At 47.7% G+C, this 12129-nt stretch overlaps 1 long non-coding RNA gene across 1 annotated transcript; it reads left to right on the top strand.

Moving 5' to 3' along the window:
* Window positions 1-10344: 10344 nt before the first annotated feature.
* On the top strand, window positions 10345-11835 carry LOC123743209 (uncharacterized). The gene is made up of 2 exons (XR_006770032.1): window positions 10345-10774; window positions 11046-11835. It is a non-coding gene; the product is annotated as an uncharacterized lncRNA (long non-coding RNA).
* The last annotated feature ends 294 nt before the right edge of the window (window positions 11836-12129 follow it).

Raw genomic sequence — 12129 nt, 5'->3', positions numbered from 1 at the left:
ATAAAAAACATTTGTCGTTCTCAGAGTTATCTGTTTAGACAAGTGGCTTTCCCCGGACAAAGATTTTTTTCCATCACGTTGTGGGTTGAGAAGGTAACATTGTTGACACAGACCTGTCATAACTAAATAAAAGGCAGTAAGTACTAAAGCATCTAGAGTAATCCTGTAGGATTAGGTGGAAGGTCCTGGTCTACAGGTGAAGGATTATTCCTCTATACACAGAGCAGGGACAGGGGAAGGATTACTCCTCTATACACAGAGCAGGGACAGGGGAAGGATTACTCCTCTATACACAGAGCAGGGACAGGGGAAGGATTACTCCTCTATACACAGAGCAGGGACAGGGGAAGGATTACTCCTCTATACACAGAGCAGGGACAGGGGAAGGATTACTCCTCTATACACAGAGCAGGGACAGGGGAAGGATTACTCCTCTATACACAGAGCAGGGACAGGGGAAGGATTACTCCTCTATACACAGAGCAGGGACAGGGGAAGGATTACTCCTCTATACACAGAGCAGGGACAGGGGAAGGATTACTCCTCTATACACAGAGCAGGGACAAGGGAAGGATTACTCCTCTATACACAGAGCAGGGACAAGGGAAGGGCATAGGTGAAGAGGAGAATAACATTCACAGAAGTGAATGGGAAAAGGACAAACCCTCAGTCCACACAGATCAGGAAGTGGTTGCTGTGACAAGTTGCGGATCACGATGCCTTGCTCCCAGACAGACTAAACAACTTTTTGCTCACTTTGAGGACAATACAGTGCCACTAACACGGCCTGCTACCAAAACCTGTGGGCTCTCCTTCACTGCAGCCAACGTGAGTAAAACATTTAAACGTGTTAACCCTCACAAGGCTGCAGGCCCAGACGGCATCCCCAGCCGCGTCCTCAGAGCATGCGCAGACCAGCTGGCTGGTGTGTTTACAGACATATTCAGTCAATCCTTATCCCAGTCTGCTGTCCCCACATGCTTCAAGAGGACCACCATTGTTGCTGTTCCCAAGAAAGCTAAGGTAACTGAGCTAAATGACTACCGCCCTGTAGCACTCACTTCCATCATCATGAAGTGCTTTGAGAGACTAGTCAAGGACCATATCACCTCCGCCCTACCTGACACCCTAGACCCAATTCAATTTGCTTATCGACCCAATAGGTCCACAGACGACGCAATCGCAATCACACTGCACACTGCCCTAACCCATCTGGACAAGAGGAATACCTATGTAAGAATGCTGTTCATCGATTACAGCTCAGCATTTAACACCATAGTGCCCTCCAAACTCGTCATTAAGCTCGAGACCCTGGGTCTCGACCCCGCCCTGTGCAACTGGGTCCTGGACTTCCTGACGGGCCGCCCCAGGTGGTGAGGGTAGGTAACAACATCTCCACCCCGCTGATCCTCAACACTGGGGCCCCACAAGGGTGCGTTCTCAGCCCTCTCCTGTACTCCCTGTTCACCTGCGACTGCGTGGCCATGCACACCTCCAACTCAATCATCAAGTTTGCAGATAACACTACAGTGGTAGGCTTGACTGCCAACAACGACGAGACAGCCTACAGGGAGGAGGTGAGGGCACTCAAAGTGTGGTGTCAGGAAAAAAATCTCTCACTCAACGTAAACAAACAAAGGAGATGATCGTGGACTTCAGGAAACAGCAGAGGGAGCACCCCCCTATCCACATTGACGGGACAGTAGTGGAGAGGGTAGAGAGTTTTAAGTTCCTCGGTGTACACATCACGGACAAACTGAAATGGTCCATCCACACAGACAGCGTGGTGAAGAAGGCGCAGCAGCGCCTCTTCAACCTCAGGAGGCTGAAGAAATTTGGCTTGTCACCAAAAATACTCACAAACTTTTACAGATGCACAATCGAGAGCATCCTGTCGGGCTGTATCACCGCCTGGTACGGCAGCTGCTCCGCCCATAACCGGAAGGCTCTCCAGAGGGTAGTGAGGTCTGCACAACGCATCACCAGGTGCAAACTACCTGCCCTCCAGGACACCTACACCATCCGATGTCACAGGAAGGCCAAAAAGATCATCAAGGACAACAACCACCCGAGCCACTGCCTGTTCACCCCGCTATCATCCAGAAGGCGAGGTCAGTACAGGTGCATCAAAGCTGGAACCGAGAGACTGAAAAACAGCTTCTATCTCAAGGCCATCGGACTGTTAAACAGCCATCACTAACATTGAGTGGCTGCTGCCAACATACTGACTCAACTCCACCCACTTTAATAATGGAAAAATTGATGTAATCAATTTATCACTAGCCACTTTATATCATATAATGTTTACTTACCCTACATTACTCATCTCATATGTATATACTGTACGCTATACCATCTACTGCATCTTGCCATCCTGATGTAATGTATCACTAGCCACTTTAATAATGGAAAAATTGATGTAATCAATTTATCACTTGCCACTTTATATTATTTATATTAGATCATGTTTACATAACCTACATTATTCATCTCATATGTATATACTGTATGCTATACCATCTACTGCATCTTGCCATCATGATGTAATGTATCACTAGCCACTTTAAACAATGCCACTTTATATAATGTTCTCATACCCTACATTGCTCATCTCATATGTATATACTGTACTCTAAACCATCTACTGCATCTTGCCTATGCCGTTCGGCCATCACTCATTTATATATTTTTATGTACCGGTACATATTCGTATTCATTCCTTTACACTTGTGTGTATAAGGTAGTTGTTGTGGAATTGGTAGATTACTTGTTAGATATGACTGCATGGTCGGAACTAGAAGCACAAGCATTTCGCTACACTTGCATTAACACCTGCTAACCATGTGTATGTGACAAATACATTTGATTTGATTTTGATTTGAAGTGAAAGGCTGTATAAACTTGCCTTGAGTTCTCAGAAAGGAAAAATAGCTTCTCAACTGTCAAATCTTTGGGATGTCTTAGCTCTTTGAATATGCAAGGAACTGCACATCAACATCCAGATGTATAGTATGTTACACACACGCATGAACACCGAGCACGCACACACGCACATGCATAAATACACTGCATACACACAGACCACTGCAGCTATCTGACTCCAGGTTGCAACAGACACACTGATAGTGAACGTGACCCCACCATTACTCATGTGCTTAAAAAGTTAAAACCAGCAGCTTCAGATTTGAAATAACCCCACTTCGTCAAATGTTCTGTCCCAAATGGCACCCTATTCCCTATGGGTCCTGGTCAAAAGTAGTGCACTAAATAGTGACTAGTGTGCCAAACTTCCTCTCAACCTCCCTCTGCCCCCGAGGATCCTGTCTCCATTATTCATGAGCCCTCAGGTTGGGCCCTGGGAACAAGCCTGGCGAGGCCCTGAGTCAATAAGAGGCACTGGCCTCCACAATGGCATCAGCCTCCAACTGCACAACTACACTGTTGACAGACACCGTCACAAAGGAGCAGACAGGGCCTCCCCTACGTTCTCACACAAAGAAGAATGAGTCAGTGTGCTGCGGCTCCTAGCTGCTGTTTGTACAGTATATAAAGCCACTGTTGGCCCCATCAATAGGGGACTGGAGTGTTGATGAAACGCTGGGAGAAAGGCCTCCTCTGTGACTGCCAGGGAGAGTTCATGTTCATTACAGGGTATCTGGGGGTTCTACGGCCTGCTAGATGGCACCTGACTCCACCCTGGGTGAGAAAACAATAACTTATCCTCTTATTACGGTGGTAAACAGCATGCTATACAATACTGGGATGTTAGACTTTAGAATGCTGGGATGTTACACTTTAGAATGCTCGGATGTGTAACGGCTGTTGAATGGAGTAGACCAAGGCGCAGTGTGGTTAGTGCTCATCTTTGAAACTTAATGTAAAAAGAGAACACTTTACAAAATAAACAAAAGACAACAGCCAAACAGTTCTGTCAGGTAACAAATTACTAAACAGAAAATAACTACCCACAAACCCCAAAGGAAAACAGGCTGTCTAAGTATGACTCCCAATCAGCGACAACGATGTACAGCTGTCCCTGATTGAGAGCCATACCAGGCCAAAAACAAAAAAATACAAAGCATATAAAAAAGGACATAGAATGCCCACCCAATTCACACCCTGACCAAACCTAAATAGAGACATAAAAAAGGCTCTCAGGTCAGGGTGTGACAGTACCCCCCCCCCCAAAGGTGCGGACTCCGGACGCAAAACCTGAACCTATAGGGGAGGGTCTGGGTGGGCATTCCTCCGCGGTGGCGGCTCTGGAATGGGACGCAGACCCCGCTCCACCACTGGCTCGCCCCACTTTGGTGGCACCTCTAGAGCGGGGTCCCTCGCCACGGGCGACTCTGGCTGCGCCGGAGGACAGGCGGGCGACTCTGGCTGCGCCGGAGGACAGGCGGGCGACTCTGGCTGCGCCGGAGGACAGGCGGGCGACTCTGGCTGCGCCGGATTCCCCAGGCTGGGGAGACCCACTGGAGGCCTGGTCCGTGGAGGAGGCATAGGGCTCACCAGGCTGGGAAGACATGCAGGAGGCATGGCTCTGGGAGCAGGCACAGGACTCACCAGGCTGGGGAGACTTGCAGGAGGCCTGGCTCTGGGCGCAGGCACAGGACTCACCAGGCTGGGGAGACATGCAGGAGGCCTGGCTCTGGGCGCAGGCACAGGACTCACCAGGCTGGGGAGACATGCAGGAGGCCTGGCTCTGGGCGCCGGCACAGGATTCACCAGGCTGGGGAGACATGCAGGAGGCCTGGCTCTGGGAGCAGGCACAAGACGTGCAGGGCTGGGGAGGTGCACAGGAGGCCTGGTGCGTGGGGCTGGCACAGTCTTCACCAGACGGCTAGCACGCACCTCAGGACGAGTATGGAGAGCTGACTCAGGTGACATCAATTCGAGGACACGCTCCATAGGGCAAATGTCGTGCCTCATGCACCAACACAGCAACTCTCTCATATCTCTCTCCTCCAATCACCCCATCAACTCCTTCACTGTCTCTGCTTCGCGCCCTTCGCTCACCTCCAACTTCACCCGACTGGCTCTGGTTCCATCCTCGGCACCGCCGACCTTTCCGTGTGCCCCCCCCAAAAAAATCTTGGGGCTGCCTCTCCTCCTCTTGCCGAGCCAGCCGATCGTCCCAGAAACGCCGTTCTGCCTTCGCTGCCTCTATCTCCTCCGGCGGGCGGCAGTATTGTCCAGCGTGACAGGATGTTAGACTTTAGAATACAACGATGTTAGACTTTAGAATACTGGGATGTTAGACTTTAGAATACTACGATGTTAGACTTTAGAATACTACGATGTTAGACTTTAGAATACTGGGATGTTAGACTTTAGAATACTGGGATGTTAGACTTTAGAATACTGGGATGTTAGACTTTAGAATACTAATAGTTTAGACTTTAGAATACTGGGATGTTAGACTTTAGAATACTGGGATGTTAGACTTTAGAATACTGGGATGTTAGACTTCAGAATACTGGGATGTTGGACTTGGAATTACAAGTGCTGCACCAGATCAAGATACTCACAAGACTTAAGACTTCAATAAAGGCACTATAGGAATCTGAAAAGCCCCTTTTATTCAATGCAATACGGTATTGTCAATACAATTAAATTCAGTATAAGCTAGTCAAAAAGTTTTACTGCCCCCTGCTGGAAACAACTGCACTCTGTGTTTGCCGTTTAGGAATGGGTTCATCTTGGAAAACCCAGAACAAAAATTGCGTCAGATACTCGATTTATGTAACATAGTCTGTCCACAAGAGATCAGGAATGGGTAAATGGGACTTTGGGATGATTAGATTTAGCAACCGTTGTAGAACTGGAAACCTTGACGGAGCAAACAGCAAATGTTCCTAGAACCTGACTTGTTGTGTCATAAAAGGCACAGGAGAGTAAACATTATAACTGTCTGTCTGTCTGTCCGTCCGCCTGTCTGCCTGTCCGTCTGTCCGTCCGTCCGCCTGTCCATCTGTCCGTCCGCCTGTCCATCTGTTCACCAATCCGCCCGTCTGTCTGTCCACCCATAGTTAGGGGAGACAGTGTTGTATGTGTCAGCTAACCCAGTTATTGTCTCTCTCCCTTTCCATCTAGCAGACTCTGGTGAAGTGGGTGTCCATTGTTGAGAGTTCAGGCCGTCCTTCCTAGTAGCTAATAATGAATACATTATTACACAGTGCCTGGATAAAGGACGTAGACTTCTTTGGCATCAGTATTCCGGATCAGAGGATTCTGATGCTCCTGGATCGACTCTAACATTACTCTGCATGACAATAGCACATGGACCTCAGTGATCCCCATCCCTGTTACTGAGGTTCTCCTGACAACGTGCTCAGACTGCCTCCTGACCCTGGAGAGATGGGATGAGGATGGGGAGACCTACACCTCTCTAACACTCTACAGTAGGAGAAGGGAGCTCACTGCTACTGAACTGGACTTCTATAAGAAACAGTTGGATTGTCTCAGTCTGCCACCAGCGACGTTCGTGGATCCACAGAAAGATCTCTGTCCCGAGCCAACTTCCTGTTTCTCGTAACAGAAGTAGTGTTTACCACTATGGTTTCATACCCTCTTTTTATAAAAAAAGATATCTTCCCCTTTTTCGTAGTATCCATTTGGTATTTACAGTCTTGTCCCATCACTGCAACTCCCGTACGGACTCGGGAGAGGCGAAGGTCGAGAGGCGTGTCCTCCAAAACACAACCCAGCCAAGCTGCTTCTTGACACAATGCACGCTTAACCTGGAAGCCAGGAGCACCAATGTGTCAGAGGAAACACCATACACATAGTGTCAGCGTGCACTGCGTGGATGCACTGCACGATGGGACCCTGCCGGCCCCTAACCTGGACAATGCCAACTGTTCGCCACCGGCTGCGACAGAGCCTGGACTCGAACCAGGATCTCTAATGACGCAGCTAGCACTGCAGTTCAGTGCTTTAGATCACTGCGCCACTCGGGAGGCACCTGGTTTCATACCTCTGGTCAACAAAACCCACTGGGTGTTGGTCTACAGACTGACCTCATAATCTAGCCACATACCCAGCAAATACACGTAACAGTCCCAATTATTGTCTGTTTTACAGTCAGTATATTATGTTGACCCCTGAGTTCAGGTTGTTTTTACGGTCTACATCTTATGTTGACCCCTGAGTTCAGGTTGTTTTTACAGTCTACATCTTATGTTGACCCCTGAGTTCAGGTTGTTTTTACAGTCAGTATGTTATGTTGACCCCTGAGTTCAGGTTGTTTTTACAGTCAGTATGTTATGTTTGACCCCTGAGTTCAGGTTGTTTTTACAGTCAGTATGTTATGTTGACCCCTGAGTTCAGGTTGTTTTTACAGTCAGTATGTTATGTTTGACCCCTGAGTTCAGGTTGTTTTTACAGTCAGTATGTTACGTTGCCCCCTGAGTTCAGGTTGTTTTTACAGTCAGTATGTTACGTTGCCCCCTGAGATCAGGTTGTTTTTACAGTCAGTATGTTACGTTGCCCCCTGAGATCAGGTTGTTTTTACAGTCAGTATGTTATGTTGAACCCTGAGATCAGGTTGTTTTTACAGTCAGTATGTTACGTTGCCCCCTGAGATCAGGTTGTTTTTACAGTCAGTATGTTATGTTGAACCCTGAGTTCAGGTTTTGTTAAAGAATGGGTTCATTCGGGGCTGTGGTGGAGCAGGTTGAGAGCTTCAAGTTCCTTGGTGTCCACATCACTAACAAACTATCATGGTCCAAACCCACCAAGACAGTCGTGAAGAGGGCACAACAAAGTCTATTCCCCCTCAGGAGACTGAAAAGATTTGGCATGAGTCCTCAGATCCTCAAAAAAATGTATAGCTGCACCATCGAGAGCATCCTGACTGGTTGCATCACTACCTGGTACGGCAACTGCTCGGCCTCCGACCCGAAGGCTCTACAGATGGTAGTGCGTACGGCCCAGTACATCACTGGGGCCAATCTTCCTGCCATCCAGGACCTCTATACCAGGCAGTGTCAGAGGAATGCCCTAAAAATTGTCAAAGACTCCAGACACCCTAATCATAGACTGTTCTCTCTGCTCCCGCACGGCAAGCAGTACCGGAGCGTCAAGTCTAGGTCCAAGAGGCTTCTAAACAGCTTCTACCCCCAAGCCATAAGACTCCTGGACAGCTAATCCAGGGCTGCCCAACCCTTTTCCTGGAGATCTACTGTCCTGTAGGTTTTCAATCAAACCCTAATTTAGCATATCTGATTTAGCTAGTTAAGGTCTTGTTGAGCAGCTAATTAGTAGAATCAGGTGTGTTCAATTACGGTTGGACTGAAAGCCCACAGGACGGTAGATCTCTAGGAAGAGGGTTGGGCAGCCCTGAGCTAATTAAATGGCTACCCAAACTATTTGCATTGCCCCCCCTTCTTTAACTCTCTGTTTATTATCTATGCATAGTCAATTTAATTGACTCTGTACCGGTATCCCCTGTACATAGCCTCCACATTGACTCTGTACCTGTACCCCCTGTATATAGCCTCCACATTGACTCTGTACCGGTACCCCCTGTATATAGCCTCCACATTGACTCTGTACTGGTACCCCCTGTATATAGCCTCCACATTGACTCTGTACCGGTACCCCCTGTATATAGCCTCCACATTGACTCTGTACCGGTACCCCCTGTATATAGCCTCCACATTGACTCTGTACCGGTACCCCCTGTATATAGCCTCCACATTGACACTGTACCGGTACCCCCTGTATATAGCCTCCACATTGACTCTGTACCGGTACCCCCTGTATATAGCCTCCACATTGACACTGTACCGGTACCCCCTGTATATAGCCTCCACATTGACACTGTACCAGTACCCCCTGTATATAGCCTCCACATTGACACTGTACCGGTACCCCCTGTATATAGCCTCCACATTGAGTCTTTTCCGGTACCCCCTGTATATAGCCTCCACATTGACACTGTACCGGTACCCCCCTGTATATAGCCTCCACATTGACTCTGTACCGGTACCCCCCTGTATATAGCCTCCACATTGACACTGTACCGGTACCCCCTGTATATAGCCTCCACATTGACTCTGTACCGGTACCCCCTGTATATAGCCTCCACATTGACACTGTACTGGTACCCCCTGTATATAGCCTCCACATTGACTCTGCACCGGTACCCCCTGTATATAGCCTCCACATTGACACTGTACCGGTACCCCCTGTATATAGCCTCCACATTGACTCTGTACCGGTACACCCTGTATATAGCCTCCACATTGACACTGTACTGGTACCCCCTGTATATAGCCTCCACATTGACTCTGCACCGGTACCCCCTGTATATAGCCTCCACATTGACACTGTACCGGTACCCCCTGTATATAGCCTCCACATTGACTCTGTACCGGTACACCCTGTATATAGCCTCCACATTGACTCTGCACCGGTACCCCCTGTATATAGCCTCCACATTGACACTGTACCGGTACCCCCTGTATATAGCCTCCACATTGACTCTGTACCGGTACCCCCCTGTATATAGCCTCCACATTGACTCTGTACCGGTACCCCCTGTATATAGCCTCCACATTGACTCTGTACCGGTACCCCCCTGTATATAGCCTCCACATTGACTCTGCACCGGTACCCCCCTGTATATAGCCTCCACATTGACACTGTACCGGTACCCCCCTGTATATAGCCTCCACATTGACTCTGTACCGTCACCCTGTATATAGCCTCCACATTGACTCTGCACCGGTACCCCCTGTATATAGCCTCCACATTGACTCTGTACCGGTACACCCTGTATATAGCCTCCACATTGACTCTGTACCGGTACACCCTGTATATAGCCTCCACATTGACTCTGTACCGGTACCCCCTGTATATAGCCTCCACATTGACTCTGTACTGGTACCCCCTGTATATAGCCTCCACATTGACACTGTACTGGTACCCCCCTGTATATAGCCTTGCTATTATTATTTTACTGCTGCTCTTTAATTACTTGTTACTTCTATTTTTTATTAATCAATTTTTTACATAACACTTATTTTTCTTAAAACTGCATTGTTGGTTCAGGGCTTGTAAGTAAGCATTTCACTATAATACAACTACACCGGTTGTATTCGGCCCATGTGACAAATAAAAATGTGATTTGATTTCAGAAACTCAGAACTAAAATGTTGCATAATTGTGTCAGATACTTATTTTATGTTATGTAGTCTGTCCACACCAGATTAGGAGTGGGACTTTGTCTTGTTTAGATTTAGCAACAGTGGTGGAACTGTGAACCCAGACAGCAGAGCAGGGAGGAGCTATAGGAGGACGGCCTCATTGTAATGGCTGGAATGTAGTAAAATGGAACGGAGTCAAACATGGTTTCCATATTCTTGATGTGTTTGATACCGTTCCAATTATCCCATTCCAGCCATTACAATGAGCCCGTCCTCCTATAGATCCTCATACCAGCCTCCTCTGCCAGACAGTACAAACAGTAAATGTCCCTGACATCTGATCTGTTGTACCATGAAAGGCAGAGGAGAGCAAACATTAGATCATATAAAAGACTTGAACTATCCTTAGCATTACTGAAACATCAACAGGTAGAGTGAGACAGACTTACTGTACAGAGACACAGGGAGATTCATTATAGTGAGTGAGACATATTGAGATATGATGCTGGCTGTGTGTGTCACCGTTGTCCTGGGCCTTCTCTCAGTGAGTGGCTCCCAGGCGGCCCCCTTTAACCTGTGAGGATCTCCTGAGACCACTGGAGCTGAGCAGTGTCAATCAGGTACTATCTACTGAACTGTACTGTCTGTCTGTCCGTCTGTTGGCCCGTCATCGGTCTGTCTTTCCGTCATCTGTCTGTCCAGTCCGTCTGTCTGTGTATGTCTGTCCGTCTGTCTGTCATCTGTCTGTCTGTCAGTACATCCGTGCGTCCGTATGCATTTCCGTGCGTCTGTCCCTCTGTCCGTCTTCTGTCTGTCCATCTATTGTTAGGGAAACATGGTTGTATGTGTCAGCTAACCCAGTTATTGTCTATCTGCCTTTCCATCTTGCAGACTCTGGGAAAGTGGGTGTATATTGCTGAGAGTTCAGACCGTCCTTTCTGGGAACAAATACTGTATACCTTATTACACAGTGCCTGGATAGAGGTCTCTGTCCCAGTCAGTACCCAGAACAACATTCTTGACATCGCCCAGTTCTATGGCTTCGGTATTTCGCATCAAAATGCTTTTGGATTCGGATGCTACAGGATCGACTCTAACTTTACTCTGCATGACAATAACACATGGACCTCAGTGATCCCCATCACTGTTACTGAGGTTCTCCTGACAACGTGCTCAGACTGCCTCCTGACCCTGGAGAGATGGGATGAGGATGGGGAGACCTTCACCTCTCTAACACTCTACAGTAGGAGAAGGGAGCTCACTGCTACTGAACTGGACTTCTATAAGAAACAGGTGGATTGTCTCAGTCTGCCACCAGCGACGTTCGTGGATCCAAAGAAAGATCTCTGTCCCGACACAACTCCACTCTTAGAAGATCAAATTGAGAAGGAATTTGAGAATGCAGTTAATTTTATTTCAGAGATTCCAAGAATGCTCAGAAATACATTTGAACAATTAAAGAATTCTGTTTATCAGCCATTTTCTGACATTTTCGGTTAATGAGTAGTTGCCTCCTCCTCCCTGATTGGTTTGCTGCCCACCATGTATTCTACAGTAACCCAGGGTTACAGTACCTAACCCAGCAAGCCTGTAAAATGTCCCTGATGCCTTGATGTGGGACCAAACTCCACTCTGCTAGTGTTGCTCTACATTCAACACAATAAATCCAGATTAAGACAAATGTGATTTACATTGTTTTGTTTGTCCCAATAATCAGCTACAATCGGGGGCATTTAAAAAGAAAAGGAAATAAAAGAAGGGTGATAGTCTACTTCAGGGTTTCTCAAACTGGGTCCTGGGGCCCCCAAGGGAACGTTCAGTTTTTCTCCCCTAGCACTACACAGCTGACTCAAATCATCAACGCTGATTGATTAGTTGATTATTTGAATCAGCTGTGTAGTGCTTGGGCAAAAACCAAAAGGTGCACCCCTTGGGGTCCCCAGGGCCGAGTTTGGGAAACCCTGTTCTACTGACA

Source organism: Salmo salar, chromosome ssa05 (genome assembly GCF_905237065.1).
Source record: "Salmo salar chromosome ssa05, Ssal_v3.1, whole genome shotgun sequence".
NCBI lineage: Eukaryota > Metazoa > Chordata > Actinopteri > Salmoniformes > Salmonidae > Salmo > Salmo salar.
The sequence above is the reverse complement of the archived record's forward strand: the minus strand, read 5'-3'. Positions and strand labels throughout refer to the sequence as shown.